This window comes from Hyaena hyaena, unplaced genomic scaffold, assembly GCF_003009895.1.
Source record: "Hyaena hyaena isolate Hyena2069 unplaced genomic scaffold, ASM300989v1 scaffold_1380, whole genome shotgun sequence".
NCBI lineage: Eukaryota > Metazoa > Chordata > Mammalia > Carnivora > Hyaenidae > Hyaena > Hyaena hyaena.
In genome coordinates, this window is record NW_024082015.1 from 346073 (window position 1) to 358809 (window position 12737).

Here is a 12737-nt window from a genome sequence, read left to right on the forward strand (position 1 = left end):
ATGATATGTCAGCATAGGTACATCAACGTAATAAATGTGGTCTGGTGGGGGATGGTGATAGTGAGGAAGGCGATGCATATGTGGATTCAAAGTGTATATGGGAAGTCTCTGTGCTGTCTCTTCAATTTTGCTATAAACCTTAAAGTGCTCTAAAAAAAATCTTAATTTAAAAACATGAAATAGAAAAAAAGTCAGTGCTTACCAAAAACATACATCATTGTATACATCACCATATATATCAGCTACTCGGCAATCAGTAGATCATTTGTTTAATCATTTGACCATTTAAGCATACTGAATGTCTACTTTTAAGCACTATGTTAGGTATCTGGATTATAGAAATCAACCAGAATTATCCATTTACTTAATGGTCTTATAAAGTAGTCCCCTGTGGCACCAAAATCCAGTGGATAATACTGATGTTATGACTTTGAGTGAAAGTATTTGAAGAGAAAACAGCATATTGTTTAAATTTATGGGTTTTAAAGTCAGAACACTGGATCTGAATCCCACCCGCATGATCAACTAACTTTAGATGAACACTGAGGGAGATTAACTCATATCTTTACACTGACTTTTTTTCTATTAGTAAAATATAGGTGTAACATTAATATTTTTTAGACCCTTTGAAGTATTTATATATTTTTAAAGGTTATTTATTTATTTGAGAGAGACAGAGACAGCGCAAGTGGAGAAGGGGCAGAGAGAGAGGGAGAGAAAATCCCAAGCTGACAACACAGAGCCCGAGGTGGGGCTCAAACTCATGAAACCCTGAGATCACGACCTGAGCGGAAACCAAGAGCCCCATGCTCAACAGACTGAGCCACCCAGGTGTTCCTGAAGCATTTACATAATCTAGGTAAAACTCTTAGAGTAATATCTGATATATTCTAATAAGTAATGTTTGCTCTAATTATTAATAAATATTATTATGTTCCTTTTTGGATATATTTTTGTCCAAATGTCTAACAATGAAGAAAAAAGTAAAGATATCATCTTTCTATTGAATATCCATATTATGATCAATAGCTCATTTTAATAATTCTAATAGCATTCTTCTGATGCTATAAGATCCTATTCTGATGACCAAAGTGGTCATCAGATATGATCAAAGTCCTAATTCCATAACCCATCCATTTTGGTGTTTATTACTTAATACTAAGTAAAATGTGCTCAAGATCAAAGTCAGAACACTACACATCTGCTTGTTTACACACACAATTGCAAAATATGTTCGATTGGCAGCATATGTTAGAATGAACACCAATCTGTTATGGTAATAATTTCATTGTCGGATGTATTGCAGAGGCCTGGTCTATAATATATTTTATTAAGATGGATGTGCTTTAGTTTGTTCAACCAGTCATGGTAAAATATTTGGCTAATGTTTTTATTGCATGCCATCTGTGTGGGCAGTGAGGTTGTCCAATAACACACGAAATGTCACTGTTTTGAATAGACATCTAATTGAGATTTAATCAAATGGATATTTTACATTAATTAAATGCCAGCTGATTAACGAAAACACATTTTTATATTTAATAACTATGTAAAAATGGAACATGATTAGCTCAAAATTCCATACATTATGCACAGAATGTAGACTTTCTCATGAATACATGCATGCAGAACAGTGTAATAGAATCTAGATGCATTTAAATAGCATTAAAATAAATGTCACCCTGCTATTTAAGAAATAGCAAGCGCTATGTGTTTGGAAATGATTCTCTCTAATATCTGGATCTCTTTGACCCCTCTTTGTACTGTCATAAAGCAACACATTTTTTTCTCCACAGCCAGGAAGAAATTTAAATGTACCCACTCCTACTGTGACAAATAATCAGTTCCATATTACACAATCCAGAAGCATTGCTAACTACCGAAATGACTGTAAGAATCACAGGAGAACAAAATCAGGCAGATGTTTTGAAAACAAAACAACTTGCTGAAATTTAGCTTCTCTCAAAAAATATCATAGAAATGAATCAGCTTCTCTCTCCATTTTCTTTTCTTATCATTTTCTATAGTATCTCCTGGCAAAGCCATTTTTTTCTGTCTGGCTACATTTCATGACTGGTAGCCATCTCAGGTTTATCCAAAATTCATTCTGTATGTGCATTCTCCCATCTCCTTACTTGATTCTATGAGAAAATTCTGTTCAGAAGAGAGGACAGCTCTTACATGCCATTCTATCATTTATATCGGCAAAATTCATGTCTCCCCTCTTTGCTTGTGTTTTCCCTTGAGATTAAAGAGAAATCTATGTATAGGGTCAAGAATAGGTTGAGCCTTAGACAGAATCAGACCCAAGACTGTCCCTTTGGTGGAGCCAGATTGCTAGTGCCTCAGAACACTCTTCTCTTCCAGGCAACACAAGGTAAAAGGGAATTGGGGGCTTTTCTTCACATTAGTATTTGCAGGCCCTGGTCATTACTGAAGCCATGAATAAAAGGAAAGAAGTATATATACATGGACATCTGCCCCATTTAATGTCTAACTGAGTGACTCTTGAGAACCCAGGCTATTTATTTCTTTTCAATCTTCAGTGACTAACACATTCAACTACTATTAAACATACTATTATTTAAATACTTAGTATTATGCCAAACATTGAGACTGATTTCCCTTTCCACAATGCATGGATGCCTTGTTTTATTGCACTTCACAAATATTGCATTTTTTACAAATTGAAGGTTTCTGGCAAATCTGCATCAAGCAAGACTATTGGCACCATTCTTCAACCAAATTTGCTCATTTTGTATCTCTGAGTTACATTTTGGTAATTCTCAGAATACTTCAAACTTTTCCATTATTATTACATTTGTTAGGGTGATCTGTTATCAGTGACCTTTGATGTTGTGATTGTAATTGGTTTGGGGTACTACAAATTACAATCATATAAACTGGTATATTAATTGTTAAATGTGTATGTTCTGACTGCTCCACTTCCCAGCCCTGCCCCATCTCTCTCTTTTTCCTCAGACCTCCCTACTCCAAGAGATGCAATATTGAAATTAGGCCAAATAAGAACCCACTATTGCCTCTACATGCTCAAGTGATAAGAAGAGTCACATCTCTCACTTTCAATCAAAAGCTAGAAAAGATTAAACTTAGTGAGGAAGCCATGCCAAAAGCCGAGATAGACCAAACTCTAGGCCTCTCATACCAAAAGATATCCAAGTTATGAATGCAAAGAAAAAGTTCTTGAAGGACATTAAAAGTGCTACAAGAGTGAATATGCAAATAATGAAAAAGGAAAGGAGCCTTGTTGCCGATACGGTTTTAGTGGTCTGGAGAGAAGATCAAACCAGCCACAACATTATCTCAAACCAAAGCCTAATGCAGAACAAAGCCCTAACTCTCTTAAGTCCTATGGAGGCTGAGGCATGTGGGGAACCTGCAGAAAAAAAACCTGAAGTTAGGAGAGGTTGGTCCATGAGGGTTAAGGAAAGAAGCTACCTCTATAACATAAAAGTGAAAGCTGTAGCCACAAGTGGTACTGTAGAAGCTGCAGCGAGTTATCCAGGAAATCTAGCACAGATAATTAACAACGGTAGCCACTCTAAACAAGGGATTTTCAACATAAACAAACAGGCTTTTATTCTAAAAATTTAAAAATAATAAAGATGCCATCCAGGACTTTTGTAGCTAGAGAAGAGAATTCAATGTCGACATCAAACTGCAAAGGGGAGGCTGACTCTCTTGTTAGGGCCCAAATCAGCTGGTGACGAAGTTGAAACCAATACTCAGTGGGGGCGCCTGGGTGGCTTAGTCAGTTAAGCGTCCGACTTTCGCTTAGGTCATGATCTCGCGGTTCGTGGGTTCGAGCCCCGCGTCGGGCTCTGTGCTGACTGCCAGCTCAGAGCCTGGAGCCTATTTCAGAGTCTGTATCTCCTTCTCTCTCTGACCCTCCCCTGCTCACGCTCTCGCTCCTAGAAATAAAAAAAAGAAAAAGAAAAAGAAAGAAAAAGAAACCAATACTCAGTGACCATTCTGAAAATTCTAGAACTCCGAAGATTTATGCTAACTCTAGTCTCACTGTACTCTATAAATGGGACAACAAAGCCTGGATGACAGCACATCTGTTTAGAACATGGCTTACTAAATATTTGAAGCCCACTGCTGAGAACTACTATTCAGAAAAAAGATTCCATTGAAATATGACTGCTCATTGGCAATGTACCATGTAACTTAAGAGCTCTGACGGGGATGGACAATGGGAACTATGTTGTTTTCATGCCTGCTAACACAGCATCCACTCTGCAGCCCATGGATCCAGGAGTCACTTTGACTTTCAAGTTTTATTATTTAAGAAATACATTTTGTAGGTCTATCTTTGGTTACCATAGAAAGTGATCAGGGCAAAGTAATTTGAAACCCTTCTGAAATGAGTTACCGTTCTAGATGCCATTAAGAACATTCGTGATTCAGGAGAAAAGGTAAATATATCAACATTAACATGAGCTTGGAATTTTTTCCAACTCTTGGGTGGCTTAGTCAGTTAAGCATCTGACTCTTGATCTTGGCTCAGGTCATGATGTCATGGTTTGTGAGCTCCATCCCCATGTTGGGCTCCATGCTGACCATGTCGAGCCTGCTTGGAATTCTCTCTCCCTCCATCTCTGCCCCTACCCCTCTCATGCTGTCTTGAAATATAAGTTTTTCCACCCTTATGATTGGCTTTGAGGGATTCAAAACATCAGTAGAGGACATAACTGCAGATGTGATGGAAACAGCAAGATAACTAGAACTGGAGTCTGAAGACATTAACTGAATTGCTGAGAATGCATGATGAAAGTTGAACAGATGAGAAGTTGCTTCTTAGGGATGACCAAGAAGTTTTTGTGCTTAAGTTTTGTGTCCATTAAGTTTCTGTGCTTCATGGAATCTACTCCTGGTGAAGATGTTTGTGAAGATTGTGGGAACAGACAACGAAGGATTAAGAATATGACACAGACTTTAGTTGATCAAGCAGAAACAGTATTTGAAAAGACTGACTTCAATTTGGAAAGAGGTTCTACTGCAGGTAAAATGCTATCAAACAGTACGGCGTGCTACAGAGAAACTGTGAAAGGAAGAGTCAGTGGAGGAGGTTGTCATATTTTAAGAAATTGCCACAGCCACCCCACCCTTTAGCAACCACACCCGGTTCAGTCAGGACCCATCAACATCAAGGTGAGACCTTCCATCAGCCTCCCCCCTAAAAAAATTATGACCTAATGAAAACCAAATAAATACATTAGATAATGGTATCCTGTTTTCAATCAATAATCCATTTCACCCAGGAAATTTACAAGGTTTAACAATTTTCAAGCATCCTCACCTTTGTGTAAAAATTGGCTAACTCATGAATTAATTTCACTGGTTTTCATTTATATTTTTGCCTTCAGTAGCACTTTGGATAATGACAGCATTGTTTGCTACCTGCTGTAGTCTTATTTACCTAATAACTAATTATTTCATTGTGAGCTTTTAGTTCTAGTATTCTGCACTGTGTGTGGGAGTTGGGGGGGTAATTCATTTGAAAATGATTTTTAAGACTTTAAATGGAAAATCTAACCTCCAAATATAAATTATTTTATATGTTGGATTTTACTACTTTTAATCTATTTTTCTGTTAATGTTTAAAATATAGATAAGAAAACATGGTTTGCAGTGAAGCATTACTGACACTTTGACATCGAGACATATGAACTCCTTTCATTCCTGTCTCTAAGAATTGCACATGATAAAAAATTAATTAATTAATTAAATCCTCTTTGAATACTTAAATAGAAGTGTTTCATTATTTTTGGCAAAAGAACATGTCAAAAAAACTTCTTAAAATCCTAGATAAATAAATTTACAGTAGACTTTTAGTTTCATGTACACAACATAGTAATTCAACAACTGTATACATTATGTCATGCTCTCCACAAATATTGTGTATACTTAATATACTAAAATTATAAAATTAAGAAAAAAATAATAAAAGAAGTATCAGCAAAACCAAACCAAAAATGCTTTATTTTTTAAAAGATGTGTCTAGGAAAAGGTACATGAGTTCCAAGAAAAGTCTGTGCTAATGGTAAACGCCATGAGTTCATTCAGAAGACCTCTGTCCTTGATCTTGATGTCACCTATTTTATTAAGTAGGTATAGGATCATGAATAAAGCTACTCAGTCTCCTTTTTTTTTTTGTTTTTTGGTTTTTTTTTGTTTTGAGAGAGAGAGGGGGAGAGAAAATTTTACACAGACTCCATGCCCAGAACAGAGCCCTATGCAGGGCTCAATCCCACATCCTTGAGGTCATGACCTGAGCCAAAATCAAGAGTCAGAAGCTTAACCAACTAAGCCACCCAGATGTCCCAAACCTACTGTCTTCAAAAATAAATTAAGTAAAATACAATTTTAGTAACGTTTATTTTTGCTTATAGAATTCAAGTCGTTTTTCAAAATGTAAAATAACCTATGATCCATTTTTTTATATCTTCCACCAGCTTAGGCACTAAAAAATCAAATCTTAACAACTGTGTTTGCAGATTGTCTTCTAGATGTCTGTCAGTCACATTGGCAGGCTTTATGTACTCTGACACTGCAGTCTTTGGTCCAATAGGTAATTCATTTTGGCTAACAATTGCACAATTTCACCCTTCAGTTCTTTTAAAACTCTTAGGGAAATTCCATTTGATTCTGGGGATTTATATACATCCAGTTTCCAGGTTTTCTTATGATTGTACTAGTTTGTAACTAATTCTTTTCTCCTATTATAATTTCTTTAATATCTATTTATTGGGTAGCAATCCTAAAATACAGACAATGATGGCATCAAAATGACAATTTTCAAAACCAATTAACTACAGCAGCATGAAACACTCCCAACGTAAGGTATATTACTATTATGTTCTCAAATTTTTGTATTTTTCAAGTGGAAATGGAAAATGCATACATATTTTGGGGGAAAAAGAATTCTTTCCCCTACATATAGGCATGAGCACACATAGATAAATATATACAAATTCAAATCAGTTTTCTACAGAGGCGTATAGTATAGATAGCATATTTAAAAGAGATTAGCAAAAGGGGCTTGATTATAACTCTTCAATTTTCAAGTAATTTTTATGTATTCAATACTTCTAAACAATGTGCACATAAAAACTCACTTATGTTTTAATCCTAGATAATTATTTTTTAATGAAAATTTTTGTACTATAATTATTTCAAATATGGCATTTAGCGTAAGGTTCTAAACTAATGAATTTATGCTATGTAAATTTGTAAAAAGGTGTGAATTAAGTACTTAATGGTATTAACATTTTGATAAATAATATGATTTTCAAAACATTGACATAGCATTTGTGTTGACCATTTTATAAATGTTCTGATTAGATTATTTTCATTTTAATATCATTAAATTTAGGGCATGTATTTACCTTTGACAACCCGTTAATTCTGAGAGTTGTTGAATGTTAGTTCCATTTTACACATGCAGATGCTAAGGTTGATATATGATAATCATTATACAGCCACAAAGATCCAGAGTGTAGATATGAACCCAGATGTGCCTGATGCTGAATTCCATACTCTCTCCATCATGATGCACTGGTCCCCTCAATTGACCTCACACTTCCTTCACAGCCATTCACTCCATTAGAGTCTCCTGTGGTCAGATATACATGGAACATGTGCATCAAGGAGCACCAAGAAAATTAAGAATTAGTTAAGATGGAACTCCTTTTTTTTTTCAAATAGAGTTGGAACAATCAAATTGCTTTTATCTTGGGTGGGTGTGAGTATGGTTTAGGGTGAACAGTATAAGTTCAACTGGAAGAAACACTGAAAGACCTCTATCACAGTGTGATTCTTTAGAAAGGGAGACAAATTGGTAACTAGGAAACACATCCAATTTTGTCATCCTTTTCACTTTTCAATATATTTTGAAAATTTTATTTCATGCATCATTTTCAATCCTGTGTTTCTGGGTCTCAGATTCCCTCCTCAGATCAGAGCCAAGCAAAACTGAAAGATTGACGGCTTGTGTCTAGAAAATTTATTTTAGTTATTGGATCCCCTTGAAATGTTAAACAAGAAGCTGTCATACAGAACCTGGTTAGATTATTCAAGTCATCAGCTGTGAAATTAGTGTACTTAGTTTCCAGCACTCAATTCTCCTAAGAGGCTCTCTCCTTCATTCGTGGAGAGTTCTGTAAAGCAATATATTACAAGTCCCTTCCAGATCTAAATTGATTGGCTCTATTGGATCAGTGTAATAAATATCAGAACAACATTTCAGAAAAAAATGTAAGACACCAAACTGGGATTACTAGTTTGTTAAGGAAGGAAGGAAAATGTTCTGTTTCTGAATCATTGCTTTTCCTCCTCTTGTATTTTCTGTCTCAATGAATCACAACATCATTCAGGCCACAAAAAGAAAATTTATATGTATCTGATCTCATTTTTCCCACGCTTTGTCTTCCCACATTTAACCAGTAAATCCAGTCATCTGTCATCTAAATTTCAATAGTCCTCAATTCTCTACCACATCCCACATTGCTTCATCTACTACTGACTTAGTCTATTTCTTGCTTGGATTTCTACCTTGGTACACTGAGTACTTTGTCTTCCCATAGTATCTAAACTATCTTTGACAGTCTGATCTGGCCAGCTAACCTTTAAATTATGTTACTGATAAGATCAACTTTAAAATATGTTCATTGTTATACTCAAATAAAAATTATATATATACATATACATGTATATGTATATATATGTATATGTATATACATATACATTATATATATCTTTAGTATTTCTAAAGGTTTTTGGAGAAATTACAAAGTTCTAAACATTTCTTATAAAGTATGACATGATCTGGTGCCATTATCTGGTGCCTAGCCTCAGAACTCATAACTTTTTACTTTTCCTTCCACTTACCTCCAACCTCCATCCCACTTTCCTTTAGACATATAGCACTTGCTACTTCATGTATCTGTAACATGCCAAGTCTTTCTAGTAATTAGTGATAGAAGATTATGAAACAAAACACTACCTTTTTAATTTAGAAGCCTCTCCAATGAACAACCTTGTTGCTGATTTTATCTATATTGCCCATGTCATGAATTTTTATTGGGAGATCCCACTGTACTTTTATGTTGGATGCCCAGGAAAACAGCATGTAGACTTTTTAAATTTAACTCTTACTCAAGTTTAATACACATAAAGTATAAAATTCATAAGCATGTGAATGTTATATATATATAATATATATATATTTCATATATACTTCATTTATATATTTCATATATATATAATATATAAATACACAGCCAGCTCCACAACTATTACAACATATATTATTGATTTCCTAGAGTGAAAATTTTACTTTACCAATCTCAGTCAATATAAAGACTTTAAAATGTTTTAATTCATTATTATTCTCCCAATCTTTATGCAATTTTACCATGTAATAATCCTGTATTTATACAAAAAATACATTATCATTCCCTCAACGTGTCATGAATAATTACTCTTTATTTATCACATTTACCCTGTTCATTCATTTCTTCATATTCTTGCTTCCATCTGGGATTATTTTCCTTTTGATGACAGATTGTTTAGTATTTTCTTATCACTTTTATGTTGCCAATTATCTTATTTTTACATCAAAATTTCCTGGTTTAAGACTAATTTCTATTTTCTTTAAATGTTTTATTTATTTTTGAGAGAGAGAGAGAGAGAGAGAGAGAGAGACAGTGTCAACAGGGGAGGGTCAGAGAGAGAGGAAGGTACAGAATCTGAAGAAGGCTCCAGGCTCTGAGCTAGCTGTCAGCACAGAGCCCGACACGGGGCTTGAACCTACGAACCGTGAGATCATGACCTGAGCCGAAGTCAGATGGTGAACCGACTGAGTCACCCAGGCGCCCCTACGACTAATTTCTAGAAGAGAGTTTTGTTGAAAATAGAATTCTAGATCTGTGGTTATTTTGTTTCACACCTTTGAAGATGGCCCTATCATTTTTTCTGTCTTTTGTTGTCTATTGAAAAGGCTGAGCCAGTTTTATTTTTTTATTATGTTTATTTATTTTGAAGGAAAGAAAGACAGTACCAACAGCAGAGGAGCAGAGAGAGGGAGACACAGAATCTGAAGCAGGCTCCAGGTTCTGAGCTGTCAGCACAGAGTCCGACGTGGGACTTGAATTCACGAACCATTAAGATCATGACCTGAGCCAAAGTCTGATGCACAACTGACTGAGCCATGCAGCTTCTCGGTGAGCCAGTTTTAGAGCTTCTCTTTGAACACGGTTTTTCCTCTGTCTGCCTTTAATGTTTTTATTGCTTTTTCTTTTTCACAACTTATATTTTCATTTGTTGGTGAAGTTTTGGTTATTTCTAATTTATCCTATTCTAATATTCTAATTTATAATTAAGCTAGGGCTTAATATAATTTAGAAAATTTTTCGTCAATTATCTCTTCAGATATTATTTCCATCAAATTGTCTCTCTTCGCATTTCCAACATATATGTGCATATATATGCTAGGACCTTTTTTATACTCTCTCTATACTTTTCACTCTTCTCTCTCATTATTACAGTTGGGATTTTCTTCTTCTCTTTCAGGTCCTAGTTAACTCCTTTTTCTTGAGATTTTTCTACCCTGTTACAAAATAAACTTTCAATTCTTAATTTCATTTGTGGTATGGTTCAGTTCTAGAATTTTCCACTGTATACTTTTTTTATATTTTCCAATTGCAATAGTCCCTGTTTTTATCTAGATTCTTGAACTTATTACACTCAGGTGTAAATTGTTCTTTGATAAATTCAAACCTGTGTATCATGTGTGTCTCTTTTATTATCTATTTTTATTATGGCTTATGTCATGACACCTTGTCCCTTGGTAGTTCTGGAAATTTTGACGGATTGCCATACATTTTGAGTGAAAAGTTCTAGAGACAATCTGTGCCTCTGTTTGATATTACATTCCTCCAAAGAGGATTTTCTTTTACTTTTGCTCACAAAACAAAAACACAAACAAAAATAAACAGGCAAACCTTAATTTATATGAAGAATGGGAAATTAGCTCTGTTCCAGTCTCTTAGAAGATTGTTTATTTTCTGTTCAACTTATTTCTAGGATGTGGGCCTACATCTTTGTTGGAGGGCTCTAGTAAAACCCTGGGGGGTATTATCACACAGATCCTCACATTCATAGATCCCAAGAGTTCCATACTATTGCCTCCTGGTCCTGTAAAATTGCCAGCAGATCTATTCTGTTTTATGCTCCAATTCTTCTCATCCTCTCCTTGCAAATTTCAAATCAAGAAATATCTCAAAGTGGGGAACACTCTGTATTTAACCCATATCTCTTGAGAAAAGCGTTTACTTCTTTTCTCTAAAGGATCATGGCCTTACAACGTCTCACTGCCTTGGAAATTTTCTGGTGTCTTAAAACTATTTTTTGGGTTGAGGCCTTGATAGGAAGACTTCTCTGTACAAAACTTGCCTGTCACTACTAAAGGAAGTAGGACAAAAGATATGTGTATAAAACTATAATTTTCAGTAGAAGTTATATTAATTGATTGTAATGACATTTATTTGTAATAAATCACAAAGGTATTTAGTTATTTATTGTAAATGTACTCATATAAATATAAATTTTTAACAGTAGAATTTTTCTTGAATGTCTATCCTCTTGCTGCTAAGTTGGGATTTGTCACTAAAGATAGCTTTCAGTCTCCACAATTATGTTAGTGCAGAGATGATTTCCAAAAAGTAAATATATACTGGTTACATAAGACAAATGCTACTTTAATCCTCATTTTAACCATTCTTATTCCTATTTTTAACATCAACTACAGGACAAAAAGGACAACTAAATTTTTTTCACGTCTGGAATGTGGCCAGCATGTCATTTCCTTCCTGATTATTCCTTGAGATAACCAATGAGTACCTGACAAGGGCCATTTTGGGAGATACATTTCTGAGTCTGATTCATAAAGGAAGGATAGAAAGTCCCTGGTCAAGGGTTACAGATCTACATAGTAATTCACTAAACGAACGCTAGCTTCTCCATTCCATTTCTTTCCTGAACTCAAGAGCCAGGATATAGAAACTTCAATGCTAGAGGAACTATGAAGAGTAGTTTTTGAGACTCTTTGAAGTCTATAGAAATAGAGTTTTGTTTCTTTTTTGTCATACATAGCATTGCTTTTTGAACAACTGTCTTGCTGGAATTGCAAGCGACTGGAATTATTTTTGTTCATGCTGGCATACTGAAAAAAAAATCAGTCCGTATAGTCAAGTGGTGAATAAGGGCGTATAAATCTAATATAAAGCCTGGGGCCTAATTCCTAAGATCTCAGCAAGAATTAAAAGACAGCATCCTTGTTTGTTTGTTTATAGAGTACAGACTCTTCTAGAGGTGGTAATTAAATATGACAGATCATAATGGGTCAGCAGTTCCGGAGTGTGCAGGTAGTCTCCTTATAGCACATGGAAGAGTTCAGTGCTCTTCACAAACTCTGTTTAGTGTGATAGAAACTGACAGGTACAAGACTATAGTTTACAGAGAGAGGATTAGTAGGAGTAATGTAATGGAAATAGTAGCCTCAGCTGCATCTGTGGCAACTCCTGATGCTATTTATTGTATGACTGCTATGTTTATGTATGTATAAATATATAAATGCACACAGAAACATAAATATATGTGTTTCCCAAACATTTTTCTCTAAGCATATATTGCTACCACTATAAAGATGAGGA